General features: G+C 33.0%; 1 protein-coding gene across 2 annotated transcripts in view; it reads right to left on the reverse strand.

Annotated features, from left to right (window-relative positions):
• Cpr (Cytochrome P450 reductase) overlaps nucleotides 1-16879 on the reverse strand; it is an 89276-nt gene extending 72397 nt beyond the window's left edge. Inside the window, exon 1 of one of the 2 annotated variants that reach the window (XM_089634878.1) lies at nucleotides 16506-16879. The gene's annotated coding sequence lies outside the window, so the exon portion shown is untranslated. Of the gene's footprint in view, nucleotides 1-16500 lie in introns of both variants that reach the window. The other variant, XM_089634877.1, reaches the window with a different exon arrangement.
• Between the last annotated feature and the right edge of the window lie 4833 nt (nucleotides 16880-21712).

Raw genomic sequence — 21712 nt, forward strand, 5'->3', positions numbered from 1 at the left:
TATAATAAATAAAATAATAAAAATATAAATAAATGCTTAAGACTAATAAAATATAAATTAACGAATATGTTGTATCCTGAAGAGGAAACCTTTGATTTTGAAACATGTTGTTATTTTTTTTTATCAAAAATAGTGGTGTAAACAAAGTTGATTATTTTCATTTAAAACGAATAAAATATATATGTTCGTTATTTCTTTATTTATATGTTAAAGTATTCAGTTTATATTATCAGTGTGTGTTTTTAAGATGAAATTTAAAATCTTTATTGTTAATTATATTTCTGATACTATGTATTAAAAAGCTTTACGAAAAGATATAGCTAAATTACCGAATTGTTTGTTTTTACATTTTGTAGTTGGGAGAATGAATTTTTGTCCGAGTTTTATTAATATTATTACCTATTTTTATAAATTTCTTTCATTATATTCGTATCTTAGATTTTGTATAGGTGTAAACTCTAATAATATCTTTTACTTATAGAAAATCATTCTATTTAGATTTCGGTGTGAAAATTAGATATTTAAATGAATATTATTTAGTACTTACCACCTTTCATACACTCTGTAAAATACAAATCGTTTGAAAGTCACACTGACTGGTGGATTCACAAAAAGATGACATAATTAAGTATCTCTGTCATCAAAATAAACAATAATTATAATAGTAAATAGGTATGTCCTTCCCTGTATAGGTCTATGCAAACGACACTAAAAAGAGCTATAATAAAATTGAAGTATGTATATTTTTAATTCCCTTCTGCCTTTTCATTGTGCTTTATCCACGTGCTTTAATATGTGTGTATGCATTAATTATAATTATAACGGACACTCATCATGACTCTGTGTAATGACTGCCTTATCATAATGACAATTATTATTGCGGTCAATGTGCTATTTTTATAAGAAAAGATATGGCTGACAGAGATTTTTTTTACAGAAAAGTACATACATATGTACTATTATCATTATTGTTTATTTTGATGATAGATATTTCTATTAGTACAAGATATCATTAGAGTTTATAGCTATACAAAATCTAAGATGCTAATATTATGAAGGAAATTTATAAAAATAAGTAATAATAATAGTTATAATAATAATATTTGGAATATAAAGGGAGATCTACAAATATACAAGTATCGCCCTGGAGTAAGACCACCATTTAGAATTGAAACGTTTAGTGACCAGATCTGAATATTCAGATACTTCCCCATCTCCTTCCCCTACCCACTGCCTTCAGCCTTGCCATTCGCAATAAAATCAAACGATGTTCCACAAAATTTTGACCTAATTATACACGACAACTTTAAAGAACATAATACAAATCACTGTACAATAAATTGTTCCACACTACAAATTACAAATAAAATTAAATAGGTACTTAGGAATAATAATGGAAAAAAACCTAAACTGGAAATATCAAATCAACCTTACCATTAACAAAATAAAGAAATTAATTTATATTTTTCTGAAACTGCGTAACTTTCTATCATTGGAAAATTTAACTTCAGTCTACTACGCATTAGTACAATCGAATCTCCAATACGGTGTAACCAGTTGGGGATCCGCATACAAAACTAATCTCCCACCTATTGAAATTGTACAACGTCTGATTGTTAAAATAATATTGAAAAAACCGAGAGATTATCCAACTCAACTTATATTTGAAGAATTTAAAGTACTAAAATTTAATGATCTTATCCGAAAAAACATAATAATTCAAATAATAAAAGAAAAACAAAATCACAGTTTTTCAACTGAAAGACGTACTCGTCAAAAACATATATTTCCAATTCAAAAATGTAACACCTCATTTGCACAACATAATTACACATTCCTAGGTAAAAAATACTTTAATAACCTACCTGATAATATCAGAAAAATCGAAGACGACAAAACCCTACTCAAAGCGATCAAAGAACATTTCAATGTAAAAAAATCAAAATAACGAAATTCGTCAAATAAATAATGTAACTTTATAAATCGTTAAATTGTACATTGTTGATATACATTTATATTTTAATGTTCTTAACTCCTTAAATTATTAATAATAATACTTACATAAATAATGTTCATCTCGATACTCAACATCTCTTTTAAACACAAGCGTCTGCTTCCATAAAAGAGTAACATCAAAAAATGCCAAAAAAAATGTGAAAACTAATTTGTATATATCATTATTGTTAGCAAATATTATTATACATTGTACACTGTTTAATTATTAAATTTAAAAAAAAAATTAAAAAAATATCCCAATTGGAGAAGACAAAAAAAAAAAAAAAAAAACAAACCGGAAGACAAAATTTTCAAAATTAAACATTAAAAAACCGAAATGCCCCTGGATTAGATTAAAAAAATGATCTTCTTCAATGAGGTTTATAAGCTTCTAAAGTAATTCCTGATAAATTCCTTCACAAAATGATGATATGAAAGTCGAAGTAGACGAATGAATGTTCCAAGACCAGATTTTGCATAAACCGACAATAAACAAAAAGTACAAAGAAATAAAAGCGTAACTATAAGTAAATAGTGTAAACATAAACAACTGTAGTAAGTGTTCAATACTATACCTAAGATTAACATTGTAAAGGGATTTACGACCATCGTTAGGTATTAGATAAAATCGACAAATTAATGTAGAAAATGATTTTGTTCTGTAGAAAGTGACATCACCCTGATACGATGAATTGCACCATTTTATGTGTTATTAAGTAAGTATATTGCTAAAATAGATTGCCAAGATGTCTTGCTATGATCAAAATCTTTATCATAATATTTGCTTTGATAAAACCTGCAAGCGCATGACGTAGACGAACTTAATGAGATTTGACTGCTGTGGCAAAACGAGGGTAAATTTTAGGTGAGTCGCGTAATTTACGCTGCATTCGGTTTCATTTAAAAGTTATGCGTGTGCCACAAAAGGGACTAAAAAAATGCAACCATAACTCACAAAATTAACCTCGTTTTTTTTTTTTTTTTTTTTTTTTTTATATATTTACTCCACACAGGAGGCCCTGAAGAAAATAATTTCCCTCAGGGCCTATGTCATCTTTGGGGATGCTGTGTGGAGGGTCTTTTTGTGGAGAGGAAGGAGTGAACATGGGTCTTGAAGAGTCCCATGTTGTAGGAGGGAGGAAACACAGAGGCCGGCAGTTCGTTCGACAGCCGAGCTGTTGAACTTAAGAACGAATCGTAGAAGCGACCCGTTCTCATGTGACAAGTGTCAACTGTGTACAAATGTTGGGCGCGCGTTTGGCGTGTATCCCGACTACGCACCGGTGCCGAAGGGATCAATGACGCTAGTTCCTCAGAGCATCTTCCATTGTAATACCGATAGAACAAGGACAGCATACCTACCTGACGCCTGTGCTCTAAAGATTGCAGTCCGTTTGTTAAGATTGGGGAATCTATCAAACGGACCGCCCGTTTCTGCACAGAGTCAAGGGTTTTTTTCAGGTATTTAGGGGCTCCAGACCAGAGATGGCTGCCAAATTCGACCGTAGGGCGCACTTGCGATTTGTACAGGGTGAGCAGTTGTGTACTATTAAAGTATCTGCGGGCCCTGTACAGTACGCCCAGCTTCTGAGAGGCCAACTTTACTCTGGCTTCGATGGAGCCCCCGTACCTGAGCTGGTCACTTATAGTTACACCAAGCATATCAATGGAAGGCCTGTTCGGAAGATTGCTTCCGTTGAAGGAGACTAGATTATCATTTGGATCCCTTTTAGACGTAATCAGACAGGATTGGGTCTTTGAAACATTAAATTCGACGAGATTATTTTTACCCCAGGAGGAAATACTCTCGAGATAACCGTCCATTCTCTGCTTCAAAGCCCTCCGAGCCGTTGGAGTTTGTGTGCCCTTTGGGGGCTTATCAAACAAAAAGCTATCATGAACTGTACTGTCATCCGCGTAACAATGAATCGGTGCACATGTCAAAAGGTCATTGATGTGCAACAAAAACAAAGTCGGAGACAGAACCGATCCCTGTGGGACGCCAGCATTTATGGAGTGGGAGGAAGAGGTGAAACCGTCAGCAACCGCCTGAATCGACCTATCCCTTAAAAAGTCAGCAATCCACGTACACAGGGATGCGGGAAGTCCGTAAGAATGCAATTTGTTGACAAGTCCTCGGTGCCAGACCCGGTCAAAGGCCTTGGATATGTCTAGTGCGACCGTTTGGGTCTCATCGTGACGTTCCAGGCACCGCCCCCAAACATGCGACACATACGCGAGAAGATCACCGCACGAGCGGTTCCGCCGGAATCCGTATTGACGATTGACTCATTGTAATATGAAACAAAATGCGCGACTCAAAAAACGCGATTCACAACTCACAAAATTACGTTCGTTTGGCCTTAGTCTTACAAAATTATTTCTGGCTCAATTAATCAGCGAGTGTTAATTATTAAAAATATAATAATAAACTGAATACGGACGTCATAATAACATGACTTTAATTGCAAGTGTTAAAGTGTTTTGCAAGGTTTTGTTTTAAACAAGCTCATTTATGATTAATTACTACAATTACAATTTTTGCTGCAGTTTATTCACGTTTTACCCACATTAAAGACTGGTGGGAAAAGAAATAGATTCTCAGAAGGAATATTATTCTATTAGGTACTATTAGAACAAAACAGCTTAATTAATACTAAACAAGAAAACATATACGTGACTTCAATGTAGGAAATTGAAGAATGATTTTGAAGTCTGACCCCGACCCTACACCAAAGATAAAATTTAAGAAAATTGTCGTGTTCTCACTAGCGATGGGCACAATCGATGAATCATCGATGATTTACTGGAGCTTTTTGACCAAAGAAATATTTCGATTCATTCATTTACCGCTACAAAAGTAGCACTAAATCTGGTACTATATATTTATATTTATGGTTTTTATTTTATATTGAGAGTTATTGTTTTTTTTTATATTTTAGCAGGAATAGTTCAATGACATGAGCGTAGTGTATATTAGTATTGTCGTATAATATAATATGTACTGAAACAATTTCTTAAATCAGTGAATATAATCATGTTTGCACATAAATTATTACACACTGTAGATACAAAGATTAAAAAAAACATATGACAAGAGTCAAGTTGATTAAATGATTGTTATTTTTTATTATTTTGAAATGCGTATAAAAACAGTAGTTGTAGGTAAATAATTACCAAATGAATTTTTTTGTAATGTAATTATGTACATTTCTTAAGGAATAATAATAACTACACCCGTCAATTTGTCTGTCCTGGAACGGGAAACTTTCCTAGTTGGACAGGCAAAGCTTCCTAATATGTGATTTGTACTTTCTTTTGTATCTATCTTTAAATAAATAAATTGTTATGGACAAATCGATTGTGTCAAAAATCATTCGAAACCTAAGGCGTCACGTCATTGGTCAGAATTCATCGATATCAAATCCATTCCCAAATCCGAGATACGTCAAAAATATCGCGGATTGCTTGACAAACGCGATATTCCCGTGAATACCATTGTCTTACGTACTACCTAATATGATTTGATATGCATTTGGGATTACACAATTATTCTTTGGTAATTGTCAAATGTTGGAATGTTTGGATATTTTTTCTTTTTCTTTTCTTTTCTTTATTCGTAAAATATATTTGTATACAGTTTTTTACATGCTTTTCGACTACCACACTAGACACATGTCCGTATTATGGTAGTCGAAATTTGTATGTAATTATATAAATGTTTATTACGATATTATCTACCAACCGAAAAAGCTACGAGTATGTGAAAAATTTATTAATTTTTAGGTTTCGATGTACGACGCCAGTACATTTAGTTTGTCAATATCATCTATCTATATAAATTAAAATGTAAATGCTGTATTGTTCAAGACCTTAGATCTCCGAAAATTCTTCACCGATTTCTTTGAAATTTTAACACAACTTTGCATTCGAATACGCGTGTGTTTATACATACCTATATTATATAGAATTCATTTTTTTACCCGTGACAGGTAAATTATTTTTTTTAAACAGCGCCATCTGTTGGACGTAAAAGCAACACTTGTTGTTTCTCTATCTAGCACGGACACACTGATCCACAGCAACGCGTGGCGGGGTACAACTTGTTAATAATAATACAGAAGAGGAGCGGCCCTAAAAAAGCCCTGAGGAACTCCAGAGAGCACAATATTTTTGATAAGAGTATATTTAATGCGATACAAATTGTTTTTTCTAGTAAAACTTGGGACAGCATATGTTTATGGAGAGTATCGGGTCGAATAACTTTGCCGGAGCAGAAAACGATGACAGAGAACAACGCAAATATGAGGATTAAAAAAGTATAACGTATAGGAGTACAACAGAAAGTAATTATAATAGTTATATTTAGAAATTATGATAAAAGTAAATCACGTAGTAGCAGTAGTTATGAATTATGATCCAGAATGAATATTGTATATGACAGTTTTATTGTTTATATTTATGACTAATTTAGAAGTTACGTATTTGTAAAAAGCATTAACTTTGTGGCTCGTCATAATTTACTATAAAAAACACAAATTTGTTTTTGACCACTTTAATTTTATTTAAACTCTACCGGTTTCCGAATAACTCTTTTCCTTCATCAGGAGTATATTAAAAAAAATCTTTTAATGAAGGAAGGGTTCTTCCGAAATCGGTAAAGTTTAAATAAAATTAAAATGGTCAAAAACACATGTATGTGTTTTTTATTGTAATTTATAAGTTATTCAGAGTTCATTTGAATTTACATTAGGTCTCAAAGGAATATTCTACCATGTTTTTGGCCGAGTAGTAACACCGCACAATGCCGAACACGAATAATCGAATTACGTATGTACAAAAGCAGGACGCACAGACAATGGTTCTGTGATAGTACTGATAATCGTTAATTTCGCAATGTGTACCAAACCACTTATGTTAGTACTCTAAGTATTAAGGTTTATTCGTTTTACGACTAGAAGAGCCTTGTTAGATTTATTAAAAGGCAGAATTAAAGTAATTACGTAATTAAAGTTTTTTATTTACAATATTTACTGATCCCAGTAATTGTCTGTAGAAGTTTACTTTGAATTTAGGTAACTGGTATTTTGACGATTGTAATAATATTTCACGTTTGTGATTCAAAAGAAACCCTAATATAAAATGGATATGGGGCAAACTAGGAATATCAACAATGGAGTCAGAGAAGCAGTCATGTCATAAAGTAGATATTTAAATACGTACAATGCATGTGCTACATAAAACGAGTGAAATTATTTCATTCTGTAAATCTAGATTTTGAGGTATATTACAAGTTCGAATTAAATTAGGCAACTCAACATTTTCAAACTCATATATTATATTGTTTATTATTTCACAAGAACTCAAAATAAAACAAAGTGAATATTTTATAAAGTTCTTCTCTCAATTTCCAAGTCTCACGGTTTCAAATGGTCTCCACTATAATATATAAATATTATAAACCTTTGACTGCTTCATATAATTTTCCATCATTAATATCTTAGTAATCATAAAATCATTCATATTTCCAACAATATTTCCTTTCACCGTAAAATCACCTTAACCCTCTTCTTGGCACCGATAGAATTAAGCATCACAAAAAATATTTTTTTACATATTTGAAGTCTGTTAGGCTTCAGATTCACAAAAACAAATGAAAAATATTTTTATTGTTTTTTATATAGTTTATTTGGAGTTGTATCCTATAGGATACATTGCCAGGTTGTTACAAATCAAAATTTAAAAAAAATTACTATGGAAAATGAAAAATTATGTCTTAAAAGCTAATTAAAACTGTTATTTTGTGTGATATGATAGGAAGCAATTTCTCTTATCGGTAAAACAAAGCCTTAGGCCACATTTTATGCAAAATACAGACGTTTGTCCAGAATTGCATAGTCGGCATCTTCCTTTTTCTTTATGTTCCGGAAAATGTCCGGAAAAAAAAATAAAAAAGTTATCAAACCGGACTTCTCATCATCCGGGCTGGCTTTTACCGGATTCTTTATTTTGTTTGGTGGCGTTGTGATGTTTCCGATAGGACGGCCACGTATTTTGTTTTTGTAAAGCAGACCATTTGCAATTTTTAGACGAAAATCCTTCAAACATATTATTTTTTTGCTTCCTTCTTTTTGTAGGGCCACTTCACGCCGATAAAGTAGCCATGCGTTGTTGATAGATATATCGAGTAATTGAGAAAATATCGCCATATACCAACGATGTGTGCGAAAAGTGCATCGGTACAAAGCTATCAGCATATCGGCTAAGTCGACACCACCCATATGGGCATTGTACTGCTTTATTATTTCGGGGCAGGTGACGTCAATTTTTTTATTGTCCTGTTTGCTATATCTTTGTATTGTAGATAATGGGTGTGAGTCTACAAATGAACTTCCAACAATGACAGCACGATTGTCAAACCAAGTGACTGCAGCCCACAGACATATGAATATTCATATGTCTATGCTGCAGCCAATTTTTTCTTCTCATCCGTCATTTGATGAAAAGCTCCTCTTCCAAGTCTCTTGAGTTGTTTATCAGGTTTAAGTTTACATCCTCGTAATCGATTTCGCCGCATGGTGCCCAGACCTAAAATTCCGTACCCATGACGAAGATGATGCAGAAGTTCAAAAGAGGTAAAAAAATTGTCAAAATATATAACAGAGCATGCCGCATTGGGAATAGACTTACTGAGAGTCAGAACGACTTTCGCCCCCATTCCAAGATTTTCTTCGTAGTTTGAAAATTCACAACCATGAAATGTTGCCTCTCCACCATACATCAAGAAGTCATATACTATGCCCGAAACCCCCGATCGGACAAACATTTTAAAGCCCCATTTTTTTAGGTTTGCTCTTTATATATTGTCGCCGGGAACCTGCTCTTGTTCCTTTGAATGGTATCATCATTTCGTCGACAGAATTTTTTATCTCTTTTTCAATTTTTAAACAATTCTGCTTTACCAGTTCAAAAAGAGGCATTATTTTAAAATAAACATCCCCATCAACATCCTCATTGTCAACAAAATGAAGATATCTTCTGATGGACTGGTATCTTTTGAGTGGCATGATACTTGCCACTTGCTCAATTCGCATTTTTTCAGACCAATAATCAGTGTATGCTGGTAGTTTTATTAGGCCCATTAAAATTTCAATGGCCAGAAAGTCACATATCTCACTGTAGGAAGTATCAATGCATTTGCTTGATGATTGTGTGGAATACAAATTGGTGTTACAAACTAGGGCGATTTTATCTTCTCTGGAGTTGTAAAATGATTGTCACGTATGTCTACTTTTGACATAAAATCTTTCTCTTTCCAATCAAAGTTCATTTTTTCTTACGATTAACATGTCGACGTGTACGTAGTTCAGCGCTTGAGGTGTTTGCGGAAAGATCAGCAACATGAGCCATTGGTTCATTATCTTCCTCCAATGCATCATGAACAATTCCAAAGTTTGATGAGCGCACTGCAGATGAATCATCTTGTAGTTCATCATCTTCGTCACTTTCAATATCAGAATCTGCTCCCTATATTGGTATTATAGTCAGCATTTCTTCAATTTCGCGAGGCTATGGAAAAATGAAAAAATCATAATATATAGATTTCAAAGGGGTTTACTACATAATACAATAAACAATAAATACTTGACATTGTACATAAGATAATATAAACTCTTAATAACTTGGCATTGTATCTCAGGGGATACACATTCAATCAAATGTAATTCACTGCAGACTTGGCGGTGTATATCATAGGATACACACCATTTTGGAATGCAATATAAACAAGATTTCTCACATATGTTACTCAGTATATATTTTTTATTATTCTCTGAACCCTTATAAACACGAATCCATTCCTAAAATAACTAAATATCTAATAATGCAAGTAATAAATAAAGATAACTTACAGACAAATTAGTTGTGCGTCTTCTGTTGGCAGCCATCTTGCAGCGGTATGAGTTTGAACTGTCACTGTTCTTCTTAATTAAACATTAGATGGCTCTAGTGGCACTAATTATCAAGTTGAGAACATGTTAAAGCAGATTTCATTAAAATCTGTTTTACCCATGTACCAGTTTAAGTGGGAAAAAATTATGAAAACTATGTATACTATAGGATACATTGCCAAGAAGAGGGTTTACAATGCATGTGCTACATAAAACGAGTGAAATTATTTCATTCTGTAAATCTAGATTTTGAGGTATATTACAAGTTCGAATTAAATTAGGCAACTCAACATTTTCAAACTCATATATTATATTGTTTATTATTTCACAAGAACTCAAAATAAAACAAAGTGAATATTTTATAAAGTTCTTCTCTCAATTTCCAAGTCTCACGGTTTCAAATGGTCTCCACTATAATATATAAATATTATAAACCTTTGACTGCTTCATATAATTTTCCATCATTAATATCTTAGTAATCATAAAATCATTCATATTTCCAACAATATTTCCTTTCACCGTAAAATCACCTTAATTATATATAGTGATTGATTAATAATGATTTAAAAGGTATAATAAATAAGGGAAATCTGTGAATAAATATAGAATGAAACTTTTTTGAAATGCAATAATACAGTAAAATCAATAGTTTCATGCGGTTGACTCGAAGCATTATTTATATATATTTACTTGCATTTATTTTGCTATCCGGGTGTTTTTGTTGCTTTCCCAAGATACCCAATCCTCATACCTTTTACCTTCCCATAACTTCCTCTCCTTCCTTTCCTTAAAAAAGATCCTCAACACAGCATCCCAAAAGATGACATAGACTGTGAGGGAAACTATTTTCCTCAGGGCCTCTTGTGTCGGGTTAATGTAAAAAACGATTTTTAACCCCTCTGTACTTTCCCGTCGAGCGATAACAGAAAATAATAGGCTAAACTGGATGCAGGCAATAAACCACTTTAGAATAAATTGCGGTAACCATGCAACTCTGCTAATACTTTAAGAATAAAAATAATAAAAGAATAAACGAAGCAACTGCAAGCGGCGTTTTTTGCGGTTGCTTCGTTCCTTTCCAATAAGTTGAGGTTCAGCTCGGCAGTTCGGCTCGCAAATTAATACGTAGTATAATGGAGACACAACATAAATTTAATACTTCCACAACGCGCTTCTAACAGAAAATAACTTGTTAATTCACTGAACCTATCAAAAAGTCATAAGTAAAAAAATATATATACAGTATTACATTAATACATAATTATAAAAAGTGACCGGAATTTGCAATATACGGCAAAGATAGCGGTACCTAGCCTCAAAATTTAAAAAAATAATTATAAATCGGTATTTGACTTCTTTAAAAAAAACACTCGCAACCAACCAGGCTAGGACTCCACCACAATTTCTATTCGCGCGATTAATCGCGCGGACCAAAGTTACCAATTTAGTCGCACGTGTGTGCCCCTATATTTGAAATTATGAGTTTTATTTTTGCGGTTTCTAACCGAGCGATTGTTAGCCCCCGCATTCCCAATTTCTAAAGTTTTTAAGTTAAAAAATGTTATTTTTTAAGATAATATCTATACATTTGTTAAGCCGAAACGTTAATTATATGAAATTCTCTCGATAGAAAAAAATCTCAAAGTAAGCGCGGAAAATTACTGAAAACACGTTTTGTTCCGATATTGAATATGTTAAAGGCCTGAAAAAATTCACAATGTATCTTTAAATGCAACTTAAGCATGTATCGAGAGATCGCTCTATTTCAAACGAGTCGTGTTTTATTAAATATTTTCATCATTTTTTTTAATATGAGCGCGCTCCCTCTAACTTTCGTATTTACATATCTCCCTTTCAAACCATCTTCGAACGCTTACTACGGGGCCTAAGCCTTAAAAAATGGAAAACTGTAGAAACAGAAAGTGGTTTAGGTAGCAGGATACACGATACTCGTATCTAGGAATCAAATAGGTAGGTACTCACATTGTAAAACTTTTATTTTAAAGCATTTAAAATAGAGTTTCTTTGAAAGTGCCCAAGCGGCCAGTACTACAGACTAGACTGAAATACATAGTACATGATTGTGTAAACAGTGGAACAATTTTTGAAGTGAAACTTCTTTAGCCGCGTAATGAATTTTCGGGGACGTAGTAAAACCGAGTCAGGATCGAAACGAAAATGCGAGTACCCCCACCACCGATTAAAGTTCATTTGATCTAGTCAAAGTTTTGAAGTAACATATAAATGCTTCTTAGCTCATCTCGACAACTGGCGTTGGTGGTGTAATGGACAGCATAGTTGCCTTCCAAGCAGTTGATCCGAGTTCGATTCTCGGCCATCGCACATTATTTTTTTGTTTTTAACGCCTTTTTCATTCAATATCTTATTTTTTAGTAGGTCAGAACATTTTTTAAAAGAAAATAATATTGCAAAATAATAAAAACACTTATCTCACTGTGATAAAACATTACTCCGCTAGAGCGCGCTTTGCGTTATTGTGTTGGATTAAAATTATTATCTAATCCGTATATTATGATAATTGTATTACATTTATTTAATTAATTTATTTATTTTGATAATATGTAATAATTTACAGAAAAAAAAATTAAAACTATCTCAAAGTTTTGAAGTAACATATAAATGCTTCTTAGCTCATCCCGACAACTGGCGTTGGTGGTGTAATGGTCAGCAAAGTTGCCTTCCAAGCAGTTGATCCGAGTTCGATTCTCGGCCATCGCACATTATTTTTTTGTTTTTAACGCCTTTTTCATTCAATATCTTATTTTTTAGTAGGTCAGAACATTTTTTAAAAGAAAATAATATTGCAAAATAATAAAAACACTTATCTCACTGTGATAAAACATTACTCCGCTAGAGCGCGCTTTGCGTTATTGTGTTGGATTAAAATTATTATCTAATCCGTATATTATGATAATTGTATTACATTTATTTAATTAATTTATTTATTTTGATAATATGTAATAATTTACAGAAAAAAAAAAGTGGGTGTGTCAAGCCTACGCAAGACAGAAGTGAAACTTCTAGTTTCAGCTGATGCTTGGCGTGGCGCAGTTCGCTGGTGTCTGAGAGAGAGGAAAGAAGAAAAGAGAGAGAACGTTCGTGAGCGGCTCCCCCACCTCAACAAGGTTTCACTTCAAAAATGCCACAGCCGAGAATCGAACCTCGCTTAACTGATTGAAAGCCAACCACGCTGAGCACCAACTGTAAGCAAAGCCGCATAAATTGATTATATTATGTAGGTTCTGAAAATATGAGAGCTTGTTATGTTTTATAATGTTACCTACATCACACCCAAAATATAATATATTTTTAAAAATAATGTACAATGTACAGAAATAGAATCCCACACAAGATCGCGTAGTGCGCTCTAGCGAACGGATATTTTATCAGAGGGAGATAGTTTTAATTTTTTTTTCTGTAAATTATTACATATTATCAAAATAAATAAATTAATTAAATAAATGTAATACAATTATCATAATATACGGATTAGATAATAATTTTAATCCAACACAATAACGCAAAGCGCGCTCTAGCGGAGTAATGTTTTATCACAGTGAGATAAGTGTTTTTATTATTTTGCAATATTATTTTCTTTTAAAAAATGTTCTGACCTACTAAAAAATAAGATATTGAATGAAAAAGGCGTTAAAAACAAAAAAATAATGTGCGATGGCCGAGAATCGAACTCGGATCAACTGCTTGGAAGGCAACTTTGCTGACCATTACACCACCAACGCCAGTTGTCGGGATGAGCTAAGAAGCATTTATATGTTACTTCAAAACTTTGAGATAGTTTTAATTTTTTTTTCTGTAAATTATTACATATTATCAAAATAAATAAATTAATTAAATAAATGTAATACAATTATCATAATATACGGATTAGATAATAATTTTAATCCAACACAATAACGCAAAGCGCGCTCTAGCGGAGTAATGTTTTATCACAGTGAGATAAGTGTTTTTATTATTTTGCAATATTATTTTCTTTTAAAAAATGTTCTGACCTACTAAAAAATAAGATATTGAATGAAAAAGGCGTTAAAAACAAAAAAATAATGTGCGATGGCCGAGAATCGAACTCGGATCAACTGCTTGGAAGGCAACTTTGCTGACCATTACACCACCAACGCCAGTTGTCGGGATGAGCTAAGAAGCATTTATATGTTACTTCAAAACTTTGAGATAGTTTTAATTTTTTTTTCTGTAAATTATTACATATTATCAAAATAAATAAATTAATTAAATAAATGTAATACAATTATCATAATATACGGATTAGATAATAATTTTAATCCAACACAATAACGCAAAGCGCGCTCTAGCGGAGTAATGTTTTATCACAGTGAGATAAGTGTTTTTATTATTTTGCAATATTATTTTCTTTTAAAAAATGTTCTGACCTACTAAAAAATAAGATATTGAATGAAAAAGGCGTTAAAAACAAAAAAATAATGTGCGATGGCCGAGAATCGAACTCGGATCAACTGCTTGGAAGGCAACTATGCTGTCCATTACACCACCAACGCCAGTTGTCGAGATGAGCTAAGAAGCATTTATATGTTACTTCAAAACTTTGACTAGATCAAATGAACTTTAATCGGTGGTGGGGGTACTCGCATTTTCGTTTCGATCCTGACTCGGTTTTACTACGTCCCCGAAAATTCATTACGCGGCTAAAGAAGTTTCACTTCAAAAATTAAAACTATCTCAAAGTTTTGAAGTAACATATAAATGCTTCTTAGCTCATCCCGACAACTGGCGTTGGTGGTGTAATGGTCAGCAAAGTTGCCTTCCAAGCAGTTGATCCGAGTTCGATTCTCGGCCATCGCACATTATTTTTTTGTTTTTAACGCCTTTTTCATTCAATATCTTATTTTTTAGTAGGTCAGAACATTTTTTAAAAGAAAATAATATTGCAAAATAATAAAAACACTTATCTCACTGTGATAAAACATTACTCCGCTAGAGCGCGCTTTGCGTTATTGTGTTGGATTAAAATTATTATCTAATCCGTATATTATGATAATTGTATTACATTTATTTAATTAATTTATTTATTTTGATAATATGTAATAATTTACAGAAAAAAAAATTAAAACTATCTCCCTCTGATAAAATATCCGTTCGCTAGAGCGCACTACGCGATCTTGTGTGGGATTCTATTTCTGTACATTGTACATTATTTTTAAAAATATATTATATTTTGGGTGTGATGTAGGTAACATTATAAAACATAACAAGCTCTCATATTTTCAGAACCTACATAATATAATCAATTTATGCGGCTTTGCTTACAGTTGGTGCTCAGCGTGGTTGGCTTTCAATCAGTTAAGCGAGGTTCGATTCTCGGCTGTGGCATTTTTGAAGTGAAACCTTGTTGAGGTGGGGGAGCCGCTCACGAACGTTCTCTCTCTTTTCTTCTTTCCTCTCTCTCAGACACCAGCGAACTGCGCCACGCCAAGCATCAGCTGAAACTAGAAGTTTCACTTCTGTCTTGCGTAGGCTTGACACACCCACTTTTTTTTATTAATGGTGTCAAAATTTTAATATATCAACGAAATGAAAAGAAAAAAATTGCGAAACAAAATAAGAGGTGGTACATTTTCATCACTGACAACAAAAAATGTAATGGGGTTAATTGGGATCGTTTGAACTCATTCGAAGTTTTTATATTTAGAATATGCATAGTATAAATTTATCATCAAGGGTACGTTCACCATCAATTTAAATTCGATGGGTATGAATTTTGGTTCCATGTGTACAAAAAATATTTACTTGAATTATTATCAATAAAATAATGTTGTAAATAATGACAACCTCAATTAGTAGCATTCCGTTCGACAATAACAATTCTCATTAATCGTATTTCAATCATTATTATTATATATATGATCATGTTACAATGTTATCGGTATAGAATTGGGTAATTATGTAACTAGTAGGTAATACATATAAATACACAATATAAGAAATTCGCAGGTAATCCTCGTTATCTTAGTTAGTGGGTGATACTTGGTGGTACTAAATACTACGAAATATATTATACAAATTGTACTTAGATTCTAGCTAGACTACCTAGTTAATAAATAACATCGGCGCGGCGTGGAAAATAATCATAATAGGCGGCAAGATAAATTATTAAAATTATTATCACTGAGAAAATAAATAATGTTTCAAGGGAAAGAAATATCATGCGTCTACATTAATTGTTCAGTCTCGTTATAATAGAGTAGGTACTATCGCTGTTAATAATTTGAGAGTAAAATTTTAACTTGGAACTTTTATTTTCGTTGATCAAATTCGATTCAGGTAGGTACGTACTTGGAGGAATTGGTCAAAATGAGATCGGTATGTATTTCAATGCCACGGTAACAAAAAGTTACAAAACAAAATTGCAAAAATAGTAAGGCAGTCGCATACCCGGGATTATTTTATTAATCTATGTGACAAACTTTTCTGGTAAAATCGCTAAGGGATACACGAAGAGTTTTGTACCCATAAATTAAATAATAAATTGATAAATTATTACCTTACAGACTTTTCAGAAAGCAAATTCGCTAAATTCTCCAAGCAGCTTTTATTTGACGAAGTTATCACTCACTCCACAAGTGTTCTGTTTCCAAAGTTGGAAACTTTGAATAATGGATTAAATATTCAACGCTGGTGAAGTGCTTCATAAAATTAAAAACCACTATTTCGCAGAATCACAATACATATCACAGGTCAACGCATAATTTACGGAAATTGAAACAACGGGCAAATGGATTCACTTTTTTGTCCCCCGGTCGCGAAACGCTTGAAAACTACTTCTAGACCCGCTCGAACAGCCGAACTCAAAATCTGGAATGTGAATAAATGTGAAGTTTGCCTACGTGAGAACACCAGCGCCGCCGCGCGGCACATAATCTAAACGTAATAATGTATGGAATGGAATCAAATGAATCCTCGCAGGTCATGGTGTTCGGGTCACAATATACGTGTGTAAAATGTATTCGAATAGCATTATTTATGGATGTGTCAAATAATGATAATTAAATATACACGTCATACATAATTATAAAAATTAATGATAAGTTATTCGTACGTTCTATACTTTGTACTAGAGAGTTGGTTGTCGTTGATTGTAGTGAATTTTGCGTTTTCAATATCTCCTGTCAACCATAAATATACCACTCTCTGTCAACTGTCAAATAAATGTCAAAAACGTGTCTGTGTTGCTATTCTGCGGCTCTGCGCATGCTACTCGTATTCTAAGAAAAAATAATTTATTGGGAAAAACAATTATTTCAAAATTTTACATTCATTATCGTCCCTTTCTGGCGAAAAACATTTCCCACCAGTGAAAGTACATAAAATTCATTTTAACACCATACATACTAATCATGGCAAGCAATCAATTGCCTCCCAGACAAAATTAAAAATGAAAAAAGTGTAGGTACATTTAAAAAATAATTATTCACTTTTATGATCAATCAACAAAACAATGAAAATGAATAATATCGTTATGTAATATATTAGTAATTTCTAGTAAAATAAAAGAAAATGTAATTTTCTTTTATCTAGAATAAAAAACAAAAAAAGATATAATAAATTATCTCATTGGGCAGAATCGGTGTCACCTACTAATAATAATTTTTGTTAGGTGTTATTAATTTATAGAAATGGAGTAAATATCTGACTACTGAGGCAGCGATGCCATACCTACCGAAATTTCGGTAGTTCTACCGTTTTCAGCAAAAATCTACCCATATTCAGTGCCGGCCATGAGATAAACGGCGGCTGGCACGAATAAAATTTTGACGCCCCTTGTCAGAACTAGTAGATGCCTAGGTAGGTGATCACCGTAATCAATAATATTCGGATGAGTTGAATTTTTGTGCAGCGCCTGTTTTGTGAAAAAAAATCTCAAGGGAGTTGTGTTAGAACTTTTAGGCATTATTAGCGCTTGGCGCCTTAACAATTCGGCGCGCCGGAGCGGACCGCTCCAATTGCGCGCTCATAGAGCCCTGCCCATATTCGTAGAAAATATGCCACCATTTTGAAAAATCTGCCAAAATTTTAGAAACTCTGCTGAATCCAATTAATATTCACAGAAAATGTACCAAAGTTTTTCAATTCTGGGATAAAAAAAATTATACCGATTTTCGCAGTATGGTATCACTGGACTGAGGTCTTGTGACTAGCGATGACATACCTCCCTAATTTGTGAAAATCAACCCAAATTCTAACGATATTTTTGAAAATGTACCGACATTTTTCAAAATCTACGGAATTTTTGAAAAATCCACCAAATTTTTTTTAATTCAGTGAATATGCACGTAAGTTTCCGAATTTCGGCCAATGTTTTTTTCTGAAATTCACTAGCTACCCCCCCCCCATGGTTGGGGAAATCATACCCCTCAGAAATTTCCTAGCTACGCCCTCCCCCACAGATTTTCAATAGATGTGGGGAATTATTCTCATCTGAAATTCGCAAACCACCCGCACCCATGGATTTCATTGTGGATATTGTGGGGAATTATTCGTCTCTCACGAAATCTCTAGCCACACCCCACCCCCCCCCCCATGGATTCGGCCATATTATCATCACTGGCTGACATTTTCGCGGTTTGGCATCATTACTTGTGACTAATTAAAACCAAAACCTGATCATCACCTAAATACATTTGAGAGCCGAAACGCAGGATGAGCCTCGAATTATGAGAAAGGAAAGAAACAAAACCAATTGGAGCGAAATTCCGCTTGCGTTTGCTGCGTTCCTTTCCCATAATTCGAGACTCGGCTCGCAAGTATATACACAGCATTAAAAAGAATAATACAAAGCACTCTCTTTAGGGTGAATTACCTAATGCAAAAAAAAAATAATAATCACTAGGTACCTACTTTAAATACCTAACTATTTTAATTATAGTTTCTAAATTGTGGAATTTAATATTTACATTAGCGGTCCTCACATCACTACCATTCCAGTCCATTAAAATTTTGTACCTGTTATGAGTCGAGTTTACTAGAAATATCAATCTTCGGGGGGTTTCTTCTTCTCATTGAATAAAAGCTTAGCGACAAGTAAACTATCACTTAAAAAAGTGGGTATCTCTGACCTTGAACACCCACCAACTTGTACTCTTATTATCAATTATTGCCTCAAGTGAACCCTGTCTCTATTATGCACAATGGTGCAACCATGGGAGATGGGAGACATGTCACCAGTCGCCACCTGATATGGTAACATTTTCAGGAGAACGGAGGGCATCTTGTGGACACCTGGATTAAATGAGTGAAGAAAGACAGAACCTGGTAGAATGATCCATAATATTATGTTATTAACTCACAGATATTGAGTGAACCTACGTCTTCCGTGTAAGGAATTCCACAAAGTCAGGTCTATACTATTCCGTGTATATTATTTCAATAATATGTTCAGTCTCCCTCTTAGTGAAAGTGTCATCTCGAATGCGGATGACACAGTTATCATTGTCGAAGGAATAACATAGTTGTCCGTGTGACATTAGCTGCGAATAATGATATTAACACTTTGAAGGAATGATTTGATAATGACTTACTGAGTCTTAATGTAGAAAAAACATCACTTACTTACCCTAATGACCCTACCCCTACCTCCAACATTGGACTGATGGTGCACAATCGTTCATATTTTGGAGGTGTATGTAATGATAAATGTAAATTCCTGAAGAAAACCCCAAATATCTGGGGATCACTATACAAAGTGATGAGAATTTTAAGAAACATGTAGAGAAAACCCCAAATATCTGGGGATCACTATACAAAGTGATGAGAATTTTAAGAAACATGTAGATAACTGTGTTAAAAGAATAAGAAAACTCGCATACACATTTATACGATAAAGAAATATCCCAAAACTATCAAATATTAAAATGGTTCATGTACTTTGCTCTGGTACAGTCGGTGTTGCAGTACTATGCAATGCATGAAGAAGCATTTATCTGACCTGTGCCCCGGCAAAGCAAGGGTCCTGGGTTCGAGTCCTAGATGTGACCGTATCTTTTTCTGATTTTTCTGTTTCTTCGTTTAGGAATCGCTAATATTATCTTAATTAACTAAATATTACAATTTTAGGTTTTACTCATTACGTTATTCCAAAAAACAAAAAAAAACATGTATAAGACTAACTTCTATCAGATAGTAATACCACAAAAAACGATTATTAAAGTTATTCATAAAAACAAATAGATTTTCCAAACGGTGATCTTTTCGATAAATTTGAGGTCCGACCAGTTTTAAAACTTTTTGAAAAAAATGCTATCTTAAAACTTAGAATCCGAACTGTAATCAGTGCGAAGTGTGTTATATATCAGTGGAATTTGTATTATAATGACGCAAATATTTAATATACCTAGATGTAACACGACAGCTGCACAACACCATTACAAATATTACAAATACCTAGGTCCGAAGCTAACTAATGATTTACCTGATTTAATAAATACTGAGAAAAGGTTTTACAAATTTAAAATAAAACTAATTTCAATTTTTTTTCTAAAACCAACAGACTATTATTTTCAGAAATTTTCTGCTTCTATTTTCTGAGATTTTTCACTAAAGTATTCATTTATTGTCCAATATTTTTTTAACTATACTTACATTTTTAAGCAATTATATTGCACCTTTATTATTTTTAAGTGTTAGTAAATAGACTAGCCCCCCAGTTAGACCTGATAATATTTCTCTACTAACTGGGTAATTAAATTATTTAATTAAGAATATTATTTAACACTTTGGATATTTCCTATAATATTAATTTGCTACACATTTTAATTTGTATATTTGTGTGTAAAAAATAAATATATATTTAATTTCTTGAACTTCCTTTCTGACTTCATATCTTGCTATGACCAATTTTTGTATGCAGCTGCGTATTATTATTTATACTTTTCAGCAGCTCCCTCACCAAAGAGCTCAATTGCACTTCTTCGCTGGTGACCCTGATGCTGTTTCTGGATCTTCAAGTCTCCTGTACAGTTCTATTTCTGGAGTTTCAGTCTGGTTTATTTTACACCTCGGAGACAAGTTAATTGCTCCATCTTATAAAAAGGCAACCAGAAAACTAGCAATCAGGAGGTCGCGGGTTTAAACCCGGCGTGCACAAGAAAATTTTATTGGGATTATTTTTACTTTGGAGATATTTCCAACTTGTATGGCCATTTCAAATAATGTTTTATCCTCTGTGCTATGCATAAAAAACTTTGTCTTATAAACATTAATTTTTCATATCAAATAATAAGGTTGACAAGTCAAAATGTTTCACCAACAAAAAATGTAGACATAATATGTCCCGACGCCAGCACTAACAAAGCCTTTCCTACAAAAATAAAGCTGGTGGTTTACAGGTGAAAAAATGTAATAAGCAATAATTGTTGAATGAAATACTAGTACATATGGAATTATTTGCAGGTTGGGAATAAGCCGACCTAGCTTAGTGCGGGTGTAAGGGTGCGGGTTCAATTCCTGTTGGCGGCATTCATTTTTACTTGGAAGTCTTTTAAATTTGTATGGCCATTTCAGGCGAATAATTATTGCTTATAATAATTTGTTATTCTTTGTGCTATGCACAAAAATCCTCATCTTGTAAATATTAGTTTTTCGTTTAAAATAAAATTATATTTTTTTAATTTGTGTCATTCACAACGAACTCATTAAAAATAATATATATTTGTGGAATATACTCTTAGTATCGCCCTGGTGTAAGACCACCATTTAGA

Source organism: Hesperophylax consimilis, chromosome 8 (genome assembly GCF_061612785.1).
Source record: "Hesperophylax consimilis isolate HC1 chromosome 8, BYU_Hcon_1.0, whole genome shotgun sequence".
NCBI lineage: Eukaryota > Metazoa > Arthropoda > Insecta > Trichoptera > Limnephilidae > Hesperophylax > Hesperophylax consimilis.